The sequence below is a fragment of the Syzygium oleosum genome, unplaced genomic scaffold (genome assembly GCF_021117445.2).
Source record: "Syzygium oleosum isolate NSW1041296 unplaced genomic scaffold, Sole_v2.1 Sole_v2.06, whole genome shotgun sequence".
Taxonomy (NCBI): domain Eukaryota; kingdom Viridiplantae; phylum Streptophyta; class Magnoliopsida; order Myrtales; family Myrtaceae; genus Syzygium; species Syzygium oleosum.
In genome coordinates, this window is record NW_026607490.1 from 10,120,828 (window position 1) to 10,133,734 (window position 12,907).

At 41.2% G+C, this 12,907-nt stretch overlaps 1 long non-coding RNA gene and 1 pseudogene across 1 annotated transcript; both read left to right on the plus strand.

The window, feature by feature from the left end:
• The first annotated feature begins 2,295 nt into the window (after positions 1-2,295).
• On the plus strand, positions 2,296-3,351 carry LOC130138547 (uncharacterized). The gene is made up of 3 exons (XR_008816900.1): positions 2,296-2,404; positions 2,484-2,666; positions 2,920-3,351. It is a non-coding gene; the product is annotated as an uncharacterized LOC130138547 (long non-coding RNA).
• A 3,892-nt stretch (positions 3,352-7,243) lies between these two features.
• Positions 7,244-12,907, plus strand: part of LOC130138553 (uncharacterized) — an 80,343-nt pseudogene continuing 74,679 nt past the window's right edge.

Sequence of the window (12,907 nt, forward strand, 5' to 3'; positions counted from 1 at the left end):
TCCGGCGACCGGCGAGGAAAACCGGCGGAGGAGGAAAACGGAGGAGGAGGGGCTGTTCTGGGGTGTTCTGGCCGAAAATGAGGGAGGAGAGAGAGAGGCTGGTCAGATCTGGTCAAATATAGCAGCCCAATTGCACCACATGTCGCCGATCCGGGAGTTTTGACCAAAATACCCCTAATCCTACGGCCCTAATTCATCCGAATCTAATAATGGATGGGCAAAAAGGTCAATAGCCCCAATAATTCAGCTGATAATCACTCTTAAATATCCCAAATAATTTTCCAAAAATTCGGACCCGAAAATAGCCCAGGGGCAAAATGGTCATTTTTCCGGTCCCGGGGCGAAATTCCAATTTTTGCACGTATCAACCCCAGATGTGTGTGGCCAACATAATATGGCGTCGAAATCGCGAAAACAGCCCTTTAAGCCCTCGAAAATCGACTGCGAAGTCCTGAGAATAAAATAATATTATTTTTCATTTCCAAGCCAAAATTCCAATTTTTGACCGTAACACTTCCAAATGTGTGTGGCCACCATAAAATAACATCGGCCTCGAAAAATAACCTCATACGGGCACAAAAACCAACCTCGGCCTCCAGAGGGACAAAATCGTAATTTTTGACTTCCGGGTCGAAATTCCATTCTTCGACTGGACTAACTCCAAACGTGTGTGGCCAGTATAATATGACGTCAGAGTCGTGAAAATAGTCGTATAAGTCCTCGAAAATCGACATCAAACTTCGGGTCTAATTTTGTGATCAAAACTCGCTAAACTTTCAATTTCAGGGTCTCTCACTAAGAGGCAGCTGTTTAGAGGTTACGCGTATCGACCTAGGGTTATCCAAGTCATGACGGTCCCGATCATTGAGAGAATGAGAAATTATCACTAGTCCTAGAGGTCCCGATCGTTCGATTTAGGTCCAGGACTGGTTGGCCATGTGCACTGTCGGACAGGCAGTATCACCTGCGATCCAATTGTACATTATTGGCCTTGGCCAAACCAATTCCGTCACCTTTCCTAAGATCGGCCCACATTGACCCAAAATATTCTCTCATCGTTTCTCGTGATCGGTGTCCGATTCAAAATCGAGTCCCTGGTCCACGTACCATTTTCCTAGTTAGCCATACCCCATTGGTTAGTATCCCGAGAGTGATCAGCTCTGGGCGAGACTTACTAAAATGAAATGTGAAATATTGTCAATTTTATTGATCCCGGAATTACATCGAAATTCGGGCTGTTACAATAGTGGTGGTTATCTGTCTGTTTGATTTATTTCCTTTAAAAAGAAAATTCCAAAAAAAGATTAGTTAGGACTTGAATTGATCATATTAGAAGATAATGATGCATGTTTAGGATAGGTTTAGAATAACTTTCTTTGAATAAGTTGATAGGATAACTTTTTAATTTAAATTAGGAATTAGAGTAATTTATTTCCTAGTTTAATTTAGATATTATCCTGATCTCGATGGTTCATTTTAGGGTAATTCTTAATTTCGAATTTTCATAAAAAATACCAAAAAGAAGTCACTTTAGGATAGATTAAATTATCATTTTCTCTAGGATAGATTGCATGTTAATTTGAGTAATTTTTAATTCCGAATTTCATTTGAAATTACCAAAAACAAATCATTTGTCCGTCATTAGAATTATGTCACGTCGTCGCATGACATATAGTTTGCATGTTAGGTTGCATTAATCGCATGTTAATTTTTGCACGTCATTACATATAGATTAGCTTTCATTTAAATAAGTGAAAATCAAAAAAATATTGAGTGAACTGCTTGTTAATTAGAAATCATATTAGGATTGTTGATGTGATTTTCTAGCTAACAATGCAGATGCTTACGTTGCTTCGAGCTAAGTAATTCTCCCAATCTTGCAATTTATTTAATGTTTTGATTATTGGGTGTTATTTTGGTGATTTGCGCACCCGTATGATCACCTCACGTGCTAGTGACTAAGTTAAAATGAATCCAAACTGTCTGCCAAAACATTTTAAAAAAAAAAAAGAAAAAGAAAAGGTACTGAAAGGGCGTTAGACTAGCTCTAGCGTAACCAAGTCCCCGAGCTTAGAATCTCTAGTTCGTAGTAATAAAACATATATCCCTATGTTTTATTTAGATTTCTAATCGACCTACCACAAATAGATTAGTGGCGACTCCAAGCATGAAAATATTTGCACGTTAAGAACTTAAGTCCTAAGTTGCGAATTGGTAGGGCTCGAGAGGGCTCGAGTTAAGCTTAGTCTTAATAATCCATTAACCTGAGAAAATTTAGATAGCGACAAGGCACATTCAAATTAATCAGGAGTGTCCGCTCAAGTGCTGCCCTTGCCCTTGGAAAGCTCAGTGCACTTAGTCCCAGGAGTGACCCCTTGGTAGGTGTCCTTTGTCCAACTTGCAGGTAATGCTTGTTATCTTTCTTGATGCACGATGTCCTGGAAAGACTGTTATGTAACAAAGTGAATCTGGACTGCCCTCAGGCTTCGGGTGCTGGAATTAGGGAGGCCAATTTGACTGCTTTAAAAGGTGTGGCGGGGTATGCTGGAATGAATGTGAGCAGTGCTGTCAAAACTCGGGTGTACATGCTCCTAAAAGATATGATTCATCACGATGATGATCAAGTTCGAATATCTGCTGCAGACGTATTGGGCGTCATATCTCAGGTCTGTCATAAGTACACCAGGCTCTCTGTTTTTGCTTTTATGTCCTCCATGCTGTGTCTTGTTATCTTTAAGAATGATACAAACTGCGAAACTTGCCCATGGAGTTGTTCTTGGGATATCTGTTCATATTTGGTTAATCACATTACTGCTTTTCAGAGTCAACATTTTTATAATGCATGGATGGACTTGCCTTGGTTTTATAGTCATATTTGGTGACAACCGCCCATTCATCCCTTTGATGTTGATAATGTAGTACATCGAAGATGCCCAGCTGAATGATCTTATTGAAGAACTCCTGACATTGGGTTCTTCTTCAAGCTGGTCCACAAGGCATGGATCGGTGCTTACGATAGCATCAATGCTCCGGCATAATCCTTCGACTGGCTGTGGATTGCCTCATTCCTGTCCACTGTTGACTTAAAGGCGGTTTAACTGATGAGAATGTGGTTTCATTCTGCAGAACCTAAACTTACCTTTCTGATAATTCACTTGTACAAGTCTCCAACATACTGTCTCTCTCTTAGTCTCCTATTCGTGAAACCTCAACCAAAGCCTTGGGAAGACTACTCCTCCATCAAAGTCAAACTGATCATAGTAACACCAGTGCGCATTCAGATATTATGTTGCTCATTGTATCTGCTCTGCACGATGATTCCAGTGAAGTTCGAAGAAGGGCATTATCCTCTCTAAATATGTTGCAAGGGTACGTACAGTTTTCCATTGAGTACCTATCTCTTGTTTACTGCAAAGTTATATGTGCTCTCAGGACTTATCTTTCTTGTAGGTAAATCCCACAATATTATTGGCCAATCTTTCAATCGTTGGCCCTGCGCTTGCGGAATGTTTAAAGGATGCCAGTACTCCAGTGAAAGTTGATGCAAAGAGATGTTGTCTGCACACCTTCCAATTGACGAAGAGTGCTTTCTGTTACCTCTCTTTACTGTTTGACATAATCTTTAATGATGCGCATTAGTTCAATTTGTCCTCCCTTTTTATTTTTGAAAAATTGAACTAGCACCACTTCTTCTAACGCGGCACTCTTCCATACAGGTGCTGAAAATATTCAAGCGGCACAAAAATACATCACTGGTCGAGATGCTCGAAGAATATCCGAGTAATCTTAACAGAAATATGTCTTTTTTTAAGAGTGGTACGTCATTGCTATCTCTTTTATCACTTCAACTGGATTAAAATATTTTGTTGCTATTGTTTCCTTCAGTGGTTTCGTAGAGATCTATGAAAATGGCCGCTCTTGAATGTGTACATTATCAATAGTCTATTCTAATTAACCATATTGCATTCGTCCCATGAGGTACGGCTTTTTGATGTAACAGGCACATCCAGAACTTGCTTCACTATGCTACAAGTGATCATGACAGTCATGTCTATGTGTTCCATTGACACCATTTGCATTTATGGCCTTTTCCTTCTCATCGAATTCCTCTTTTTATTGACTTTTGTATTAGTGGCAAAGGGAAGTAAACACTGCATCCATGTATTTTACAGATGAAATGTCGCAGGTTTTTCCTTTTCTTGGCAACTTACAAGTGTATCATCATTATGTTGCATTATTTAATCATAGCTTCGCTCGCTACTGCTCGAGTGAAACTCTTTATTACATAGGTACGCTTTCACAATTGTTTTGGTCTCTTGTTTAGTTCATATGAAGTACAATATGATTATCCATGTATCACGTTGTTTCTTTTTTACGACGATGTGACTCACCTAAGTTGGTTGCCTCAACTTTTTGATGGTTCTGAATATTTGATATGCAGCGATGATAGTGAAGGCAGCGATGATGAGGGGACGAGTGACTAAAATTTTGTTTGCTGCTCCTCTTTATTCTATGATCCTGTTTATACAAGGTTGGCAAGATTTATACAAGGGAGGGTATCGCAGCCAAATTCTGCAACACATTGACATCCCAAGGCTGTGGACTGACCGCGCGAGAGATGTCCTCCCAGTGTTTTGCTCTTATCAGGGTCAGTTTGCCTCAAAGACTCGATGGTCGATCAAATACTCGATCAACAAGTGGCGTGCATGCGATACCCATTTTTTGGTACCTTCTTGAATAGTTATTGCCAATTAAGGAGTACATTTTTTTCCTTGGATTATGTGCACCGATGTTTTCCGAGGTGTTCGGTTTTGATTCCACATCAAGAATTTTTCAGCCATTCTTCACGGCTATTACTGGTCATTGTACCAACACAGTTCTGATAGCAACAGTGTGTAAACGTGGAAACTACTGGCTAGCACCTTTTACAATTTCATAGTTTCTGCTTTGCCCGATGATTTTTATGCGGCACTCGAGGTTGCTTTCCCAGTCGTTGGGTAGCCGAAAGACTAAGACATTGCTTCATCGTGATGTTTTTTTTCCTTTTGGGTTGGTACCAACTGGGAGATCTATACACGTTCGCATCTTGCCTTTAAAGCGAGCTCCTTTTTGAGTGGCTGGTACGTGCTTTGTTTCATCACGAACGCTATCCAACGCTTTAATCTCGTTTGCCAATAGTTGGGTACGAAGCATGCTTCAACCAACATAACATCTCGCAGTCATGCTGGGTTGCCGAGTTGCAAGAGTAATTTCTCATGAATTTCGACGACGAAGCAATGGCGGTCAACTGTCGATTTTGATGCTCGACATTGTCGGGTCGAACTTTCAAAGTTCTAGGTGACAAAGTCTAAGCTGACGACCAAATTTCCCTTCAATGAGAGGAGAAGAATCGTTCGAGATTCGAGAATGGAAGCTCACCACATTTGCTATAACCCTCACACTCAGAATATTTTGTTCTTGATGGATCATTTTACTATTGCATGAATTTAATGACTCAAAGTTCCCTAAGATGGACACCCACATAGAGATGAGTGCATGGTTTCTCAGATCAAGGATTTTCACCCACAGAAAATACAAAAGTAATAATAATATTCAAAGTGAAAACAGCCAGCATAGAAGCCTCCCCAATACGTTGAAATTTCAATCACAAACAGCTGATTTCTCTTCCTTGGGTTTCGTCAACCTCAAAAGTCCAAACCCTAGATGCTTGTTTCACTCCTAATAGAAAAAAACACGTAGTTTAATAGCTACAAAACAAGGTCTCGTTCATTAGTAGGGTACGATACTAAATTGTTGTGCATCATGCATGGTCAAAGGGCTTAGGCTAGCGCATTTCCAGATAAGTGGAAAAATACGAGCAACTCTAATCGGATTATAACTAACTCGATGCGAGACCCTCAATACAAACGTATCGATGTTAATATTCACCTCTTGTCTTAAGTTCAAATCACAAGATGAGTACCTGGATTGCACTTGGACTAAAATCTTAAAAAGTTTCGACTTATGACTCGGTAAATATATAGTTCAATACCTGATAAATTTATTTTCGCTCATCTTTTGTTTTTACGTACTACTGTGTGTGCTTTCTTAATAGGACAAAAAATAAAAATACATGTTATGATCGTATTTATTACAAATCAGGTCACTTGTCAAATGACACTTATTCCAAGAAATATCTTATGATTATTTTGTCCTGTGTTTTTTCAATCTGTACCAACGCTGTAAATGAATTGAATACAATGCGGTAAATGTGTTCAAACGCTGAGGATGATGAGTTACGGCTCTCTCTGCCGCGGCATTCAATAAGCTAATTTGAACTGAAACTAGACGTATGTGGACGTACACTTTCATTATATTTCTCTCTTTTGTTCTTTCCCTGAAGGTGGTGACATATCATCTTCACATTTGGCTACATATACACCTACATTTTAGGTAGAGATGGAGGGGGGATGTGGGTAAGTGCCACGTGGCATCAACCCAATGTGGGACGCATACAAATTGGGGTGGTGCTTTAAAGTTTTGGAGAGAGAAAAGGGTGGGAAAAAAAAGAGAGGGAGAAACCTCGAGCAGCTGGGAAGGGAAGAGAAATGAGAGGAGGGAAGAGAAAGTTTTAGAGAGAGAGAGAGAGAGTATTAATGGCAAAGTATATGGTGGCAGATGAACACAATGAAGGAGTGCGATAAAAGAGGGTTGGGCTGTTGAATGAATTGGGGTAGGTTTGAGTTTTTATAATGCCTCTTCTGATCTCTCTTGGAAACCCCAAAAAAGAACTTTCAACTCCCTCTATCAATTTTCTTTCTTTTGGGTCTTGGGGGTGCAACTCCATACCAAATGCACCCAAGAACACAGGTGATTGAGCACAACACACACATACTAAATATTGAATCAGGCACTGCAGCAGAGAGGCAATGATGGCCTTCTTTGGTTTAGCTGCATATCTTCATTTAATCTCAGCCACCACCTTTCCTTCTCACCATTAACTCTCTCTCTCTCTCTCTCTCACACACACACACACACACACACACACACACACACACAAAAAGTGTGTTGGGTTGGGGTCATTTTCTTGGTATATATCCTTTTTATGGGTCTGCATGGGTATTTGGAGTTGGTAGAAACAAAGGTGAATTTGGGTTTCTGCAGCAACCTGGTTTTGCTAGTAATGGCGGGATAGTTCTTGCGTTTCCTTTTCCCTTCATTGTCTCTCTCACTCTCGGTGTTGTTTTCTGCCTCTTGGCACTGAATGAGATAAACAAGGACAATGGATGTTTTTCAAAGAAGGAAGACACGTCTCCTTCCTCCTCCTCGTCTTCTTCTTCTTCTTCTTGCGGGCCTCTATTTTTCCGTCTTTCTCGAGAGATCTTCCGCTCTAAAATTACGCTGACTACGGACAAGTTAGTAGCTTGAGATTAAAGAGGATCCAGAGGCACTAGGACAAGATTAACAAGCCGCCTGTTATGACAATTGAGGTATGTACTTCCATTTTCCCTTCTTTTTTCTTCTTTTATGAGCTCATTTGCTGATCAGCATTTGCATTTGGCAATACACATCTGACTTGGTTTTTCTCTCTCCTTTTTTCATGCATTTATCTTTTGATGGTTGGCTAAATTTGTTGTAATTTGCAGAGCCTAGATGGAGATATCGTAGACTGTATCCACAAAAGAAGACAGCCAGCTTTGGATCACTCCCTTCTAAAGAATCACGAGATCCAGGTGCACCAGCAAAAAAAGTTATTTCCTCTCTTCTTCTTTTTTTGGTTTATTTATTTATTTTTACTTTTATGGATACACATTCTGCTTGAAACACTGGGCAAAAAGGGAGAGATATATAGAGAAATGCAAGCTCATATTATATTGCATCTTGCAGAGAAATGCAAGTATATATCATTTGGCATGTTTAATTTTTTCATTTGTTTTTAGCTCTTAATCCTACGTCAAGCTCCCGAAATGCAATTTGTTTTAGTGCAGCAAAATGTGAAAAACAATGAAAAATCTTGAGTAGTAAATCATCAGTAATTCGAAGCTGCATATGTCAATATATATAAAATACCCTTTGAAAAGAACAACGGAAAATCTTCTAACTTATAGTTTGATATGCAAAATGAACAAAGAGGTAAAAAGAAAGGCCATATGATTCTTTTCCATGTCAGTTGTAGCATTTACGTGAAGAAGAATAGTGACTGAACAATAATTTTGGGGAACAGAAAGCGCCACCAGAAATGCCCCAGAGGAGATCAATCATGGGCAAACTGCACGCTGCTTTGGCCTCGACCAACAGCAGCGAAGCGGCGAAGGGCATGTGGCAAACGTCGCACCGGAATGGCGTGCGATGCCGGAGGGGCACGGCCCAGTGCGGCGGAGCACAGTGCGCGATGTGCTGAGGGCCAACTCCTTGTTCGACTTCGGCAAGAAGCAGCGCCCGCAGCCCGACGCGCCGGACGTAGTCAGCAGGAACGGCCACGAGGTACACCACACCCCTCCCTCCCTCTCCCTCTCCCTCTCTCTCACTTTCTCTGTGCTCGATGTGCGGCGACTTTTCCTTTTCGCAACTTAGTATTAGGACATTAATTTATCCAATTCAATCGGAGATAGATTAACTCCATATGGGCATATCACATACAATTTCTGATTTTTCAAGGAATTTTTCCAACAGAATAGGATCTTGGTTGGGTTTGAGCTGTGAGAGCAACGTGACGACATGAACTTGTCTACCATATTTGAGCAAATGAGTCTTGTCCTAGTCCAAAGCTTGGTGGTAAAACTGATTTTTTTTTAAAACAAGAATATGTACTTAGAAATAGAAACATATCGTTGAATATTTGTAGTAATAATTACGTAAGTGGAAGTGACCATATCACGTTTATTTCAGTGTATCCCTCGATTTAGGTGACCTTTCTTAACTCCAAATTTAAGACTACTGTGTCATAATACGACAACATGGTATCGTGTCCTTTTCATTTGTTTTTCTCAACACGCACCAAAGATATAATTTTCCTAGTTTTAAGTAAAATCTCGTGACATAATATCAACCGAGCCGAATCGATCGTCGCTATCAATAACCCGAACCTTACTCGCTATCTTAATCTGATTCGGAGCTGGTGTAATTGAAAGCTTATAAATTTAATTTCTTTCGCAGGATTCCATTGGGTTTAATTGCCTCCATTTTATTTATTTATATTTTCTTGATATGTGATGGGCTCGGTCAGGCCCTCGTAACGATCGAGCTGCTTGTCTGATTTGGTTTGGGTTGCACGACTGGGTAGCATGCGATCGCTTACACCGGATTGTCGCAGGAGGTGTATGGGGCGAGGGGGACGAGAAAATATTAGGTGGTCCCGGCGCTCCACATCAGCGTGGTCCCTGATCACTCATGAAGTGCCATGTGCATCCACGTGGTGCTGTGGGGCCGGCGAAATTTTTGCCACAAAAAATAATACTCTTTCTCTCTCATTAGCCCTGCACGCTAGGCTAGCGCTGCCCCTCTCTCTCTCTCTCTCTCTCCACATTTATCTCTTCTCTCTATCTCTTCTTTTACATTCTTTCCTTTAAAGAAGAAAACCCAACGCACTTCCCTCTCTCGCTCTCAAATTATTTTGAGTCAATGATTGCGCTCAGTGTTCCTAGTTTCTCCTGCGCACGCTCCGTCACCATGTTGCTGCTTCCGCTTTCCTTGCTCCCCACTGTCGCCGATGAAGCACACCGCCCCGCTCCGACGAAGCAAAGCCCTTGTCATCGACTCTCTCCTCTTAGGAATGTGATTCAAATCACTAACGGCTAGTAGGAAGTGGTCTTGGTGATCTTTTTAGTAAATCCCATAATTGTAGGAACTGTCATTAGTGATCCTTATTTAGTGGGAACATGATCCCACATTATCACGTTTTGTTCTATTTTCTAGGAGTTCAGTTATTTGAATTTAGCTATTTACTAGCTTGTTCCTCTATTATGTTTAAGTTGTGTGTTTTCGAATTCTTGAAAATAAAGAAGGATCCCTTTGTTCTTGCATTGTGTTATCTTTTTCATATCTTCTATCGCCTTTAAAGCTCTTTTACTTTAACATTTTGGTATCAGAGCCAGGTTCTTCTTTTTGACTTGAACAGCAATGGCGTCATTAGGATCCAACTCAATGCAGTCAATGATTCCAGTCTTCAAGGGTGAGAATTTCGATTTCTGGAGGATCAAGATGAGGACACTTTTCAAGTCTCAGGAGCTTTGGGAGGTGGTTGAAGATGGGTATAGTGAGATTAATGATGAAGCAAAGTTGAGGGAGAATAGAAAGAAAGATGCAAAAGCACTTTTTTTCATTCAGCAAGGACTTCATGAAAGTGTTTTATCAAGAATTTCAGCAGCAGAAAGTGCAAAGGAGGCGTGGGAGATTCTGAAAACTGAATTCCAGGGATCATCCAAAGTCATTACGGTCAAGCTCCAATCATTGAGAAGGGAGTTTGAGACACTGTCAATGCAATCCAACGAATCTATTCAGGATTTTCTATCGAGAACAAAAGCAGTTGTCAATCACATGAAGTCGTATGGAGAGAATATCACGGATGGGACTGTTGTTGCAAAGATCTTGAGAAGTCTCACTCCAAGATTTGATCACGTGGTTGCAGCAATTGAGGAGTCAAAGGATCTGTTAGTCTTCACTGTGGATGAACTCATGCGGTCACTGCAGGCACATGAGGATCGATTGAACAATCACAAGAGAAGAGTGAAGAAAATGCCTTTGCCGTGAGAGATTCTACTCAAGATGAAGGGAGAAACAACAATAGCAACAGAGGAAGAGGATGTGGCGGTTCAAGAGGAAGAGGCAGAGGCAGAGGTTGGGTGGAGCAAAGGAAATGTTACACGTGCGGCAAACAAGGTCATCTTGCAAGAGACTGCAGAAGCAGTCAAGCTGAATTTGTTGCTGAGGAAACTGAAGCAACAGAAGAAGATTTTCTGTTCATGGCGTTAATGGAGCATGGAAAGGAAGAAAAAGCTGTATGGTTCATAGATAGTGGTTGCTCTAACCACATGACTGGGATGAAGGAGATGTTTAGAGAGCTTGATAAAACTCAAAGAAGGGTGATTCGTTTGGGGAACAACAAGCAAATCCAAGTAGAGGGAAAGGGTATAGTTGAGGTAAAGTCTACTTCTGGGAAAAGTAAACTCATTTCTAATGTTCTATATGCTCCAGAGTTGGCCCACAATCTCTTGAGTGTGGGACAGCTTTTACTCAGTGGTTTTACTATTTTATTTGATGAAACATGCTGCACTATTACTGAGAAAGCAACAGGTCATGTTTTGGCCAAAGTAAATATGGCTGAAAACCACATGTTCCCCTTAGTTTTCAGCAAACTGGAAAGTCACATAATGGTCACTATGTCTAAGAATGCCTCTCAACTTTGGCATCTTCGATATGGTCACCTAAACGCAGCTGGATTGAGGTTGTTAACTCAAAAGGAGATGGTAAATGGTCTTCCACGAATTGAAACGGCTGAGGCAGTATGTGAGGGATGCATGTATGGGAAGCAAAGCAAGAGGCCGTTCCCTGTTGGTTAATCCTGGAGAGCAACTAAGCCATTGGAGCTTGTACATGTTGATTTGTGTGGCCCCATGAGGACAGAGTCATTAGGTGGCAGTAAATGTTTTCTACTATTTGTCGATGATTACAGTAGGATGAGCTGGGTGTATTTTCTCAAATTCAAGTCAAAAGCCTTTGAGCAATTCGTCAAGTTCAAGGCTCTTATGAAAAAGCAGAAGGGGAGCAACCTGAAGACATTGCGCATTGACAAAGGAGGAGAGTTCACTTCTGGAGAGTTCAATCAATACTGTGAGAAGCATGGAATACACGGAGAGCTTACTGCACCCTACACTCCAGAGCAAAACGGAGTAGCGGAGAGGAAAAACAGAACAATTGTTGAAATGGGAAGATGTAACAGCCTGAATTTCGATGTAATTCCGGGATCAATAAAACTGACAATATTTCGCTTTTCATTTTAGCAAGTCTCACCCAGAGCTGATCATTCTAGGGATACTAACCAAAAGGGCATGGCTAATTAGGAAAATGGTACATGGACCAGGGACCCGATCACGAATCGGATACCGATCGCGGGAAATGAAGAGGGAATATTTTGGGCCAATGTGGGCCGATCTTAGGGAAAAGTGACGGATTTGGTTTGGCCAAGGCCAACGATGTACAATCGGATCGCGGGTGATTCCGCAAGTCCGAGAGTGCACGTGGCCAACTAGTCCCGAACTTGAGCCGAACGATCGCGACCTCCGGAACTAGCGATAATTCCTCTCTTTCTCTTAGTGATCGAGGCCATTTCGACTCGAGTACTCCTAGGTCGATACGCGTAAACCCTAAACAGCCGCCTGTTAGTCAGAGGCTTTAAAATTTGAAATTTGGCGAATTTTGATCACGAAATTGGACCCGGATTTCGGCGTCGATTTTCGAAGGCTTAAAGGACCATTTTCACGATTCTGACGACATATTATGCTGGCCACGCATGTTTGGGGACAGTACGGTCGAAAAATGAAATTTCGACCCGGAACTCAGAAATTACGGTTTTGCCCCTGTGGGCACCGAGGCTGGATTCGGAGGCCGTTTGAGGTTATTTTTCGCGGCCAAGGTCATTTTGGGGTGTCCACGTGCATTTGGAGCGGTTATGGCAAAAAATTGGAATTTCGACAAAAATTGGAAAAATAATATTATTTTATTCCCGAAACTTCGCAGTCGATTTCCGAGGGCTTAAAAGGCTATTTTTGCGAATCCGACACCATATTATGTTGGCCACGCACATATGGAACACGTATGTGCGAAAATTGGAATTTCGCCCCGGGACCGGAAAAATGACGGTTTTGCCCCTGGGCTATTTTCGGGTCCGAATTTTTGGAAAAATTTTGGGGTAATTAAATATGGATTATCA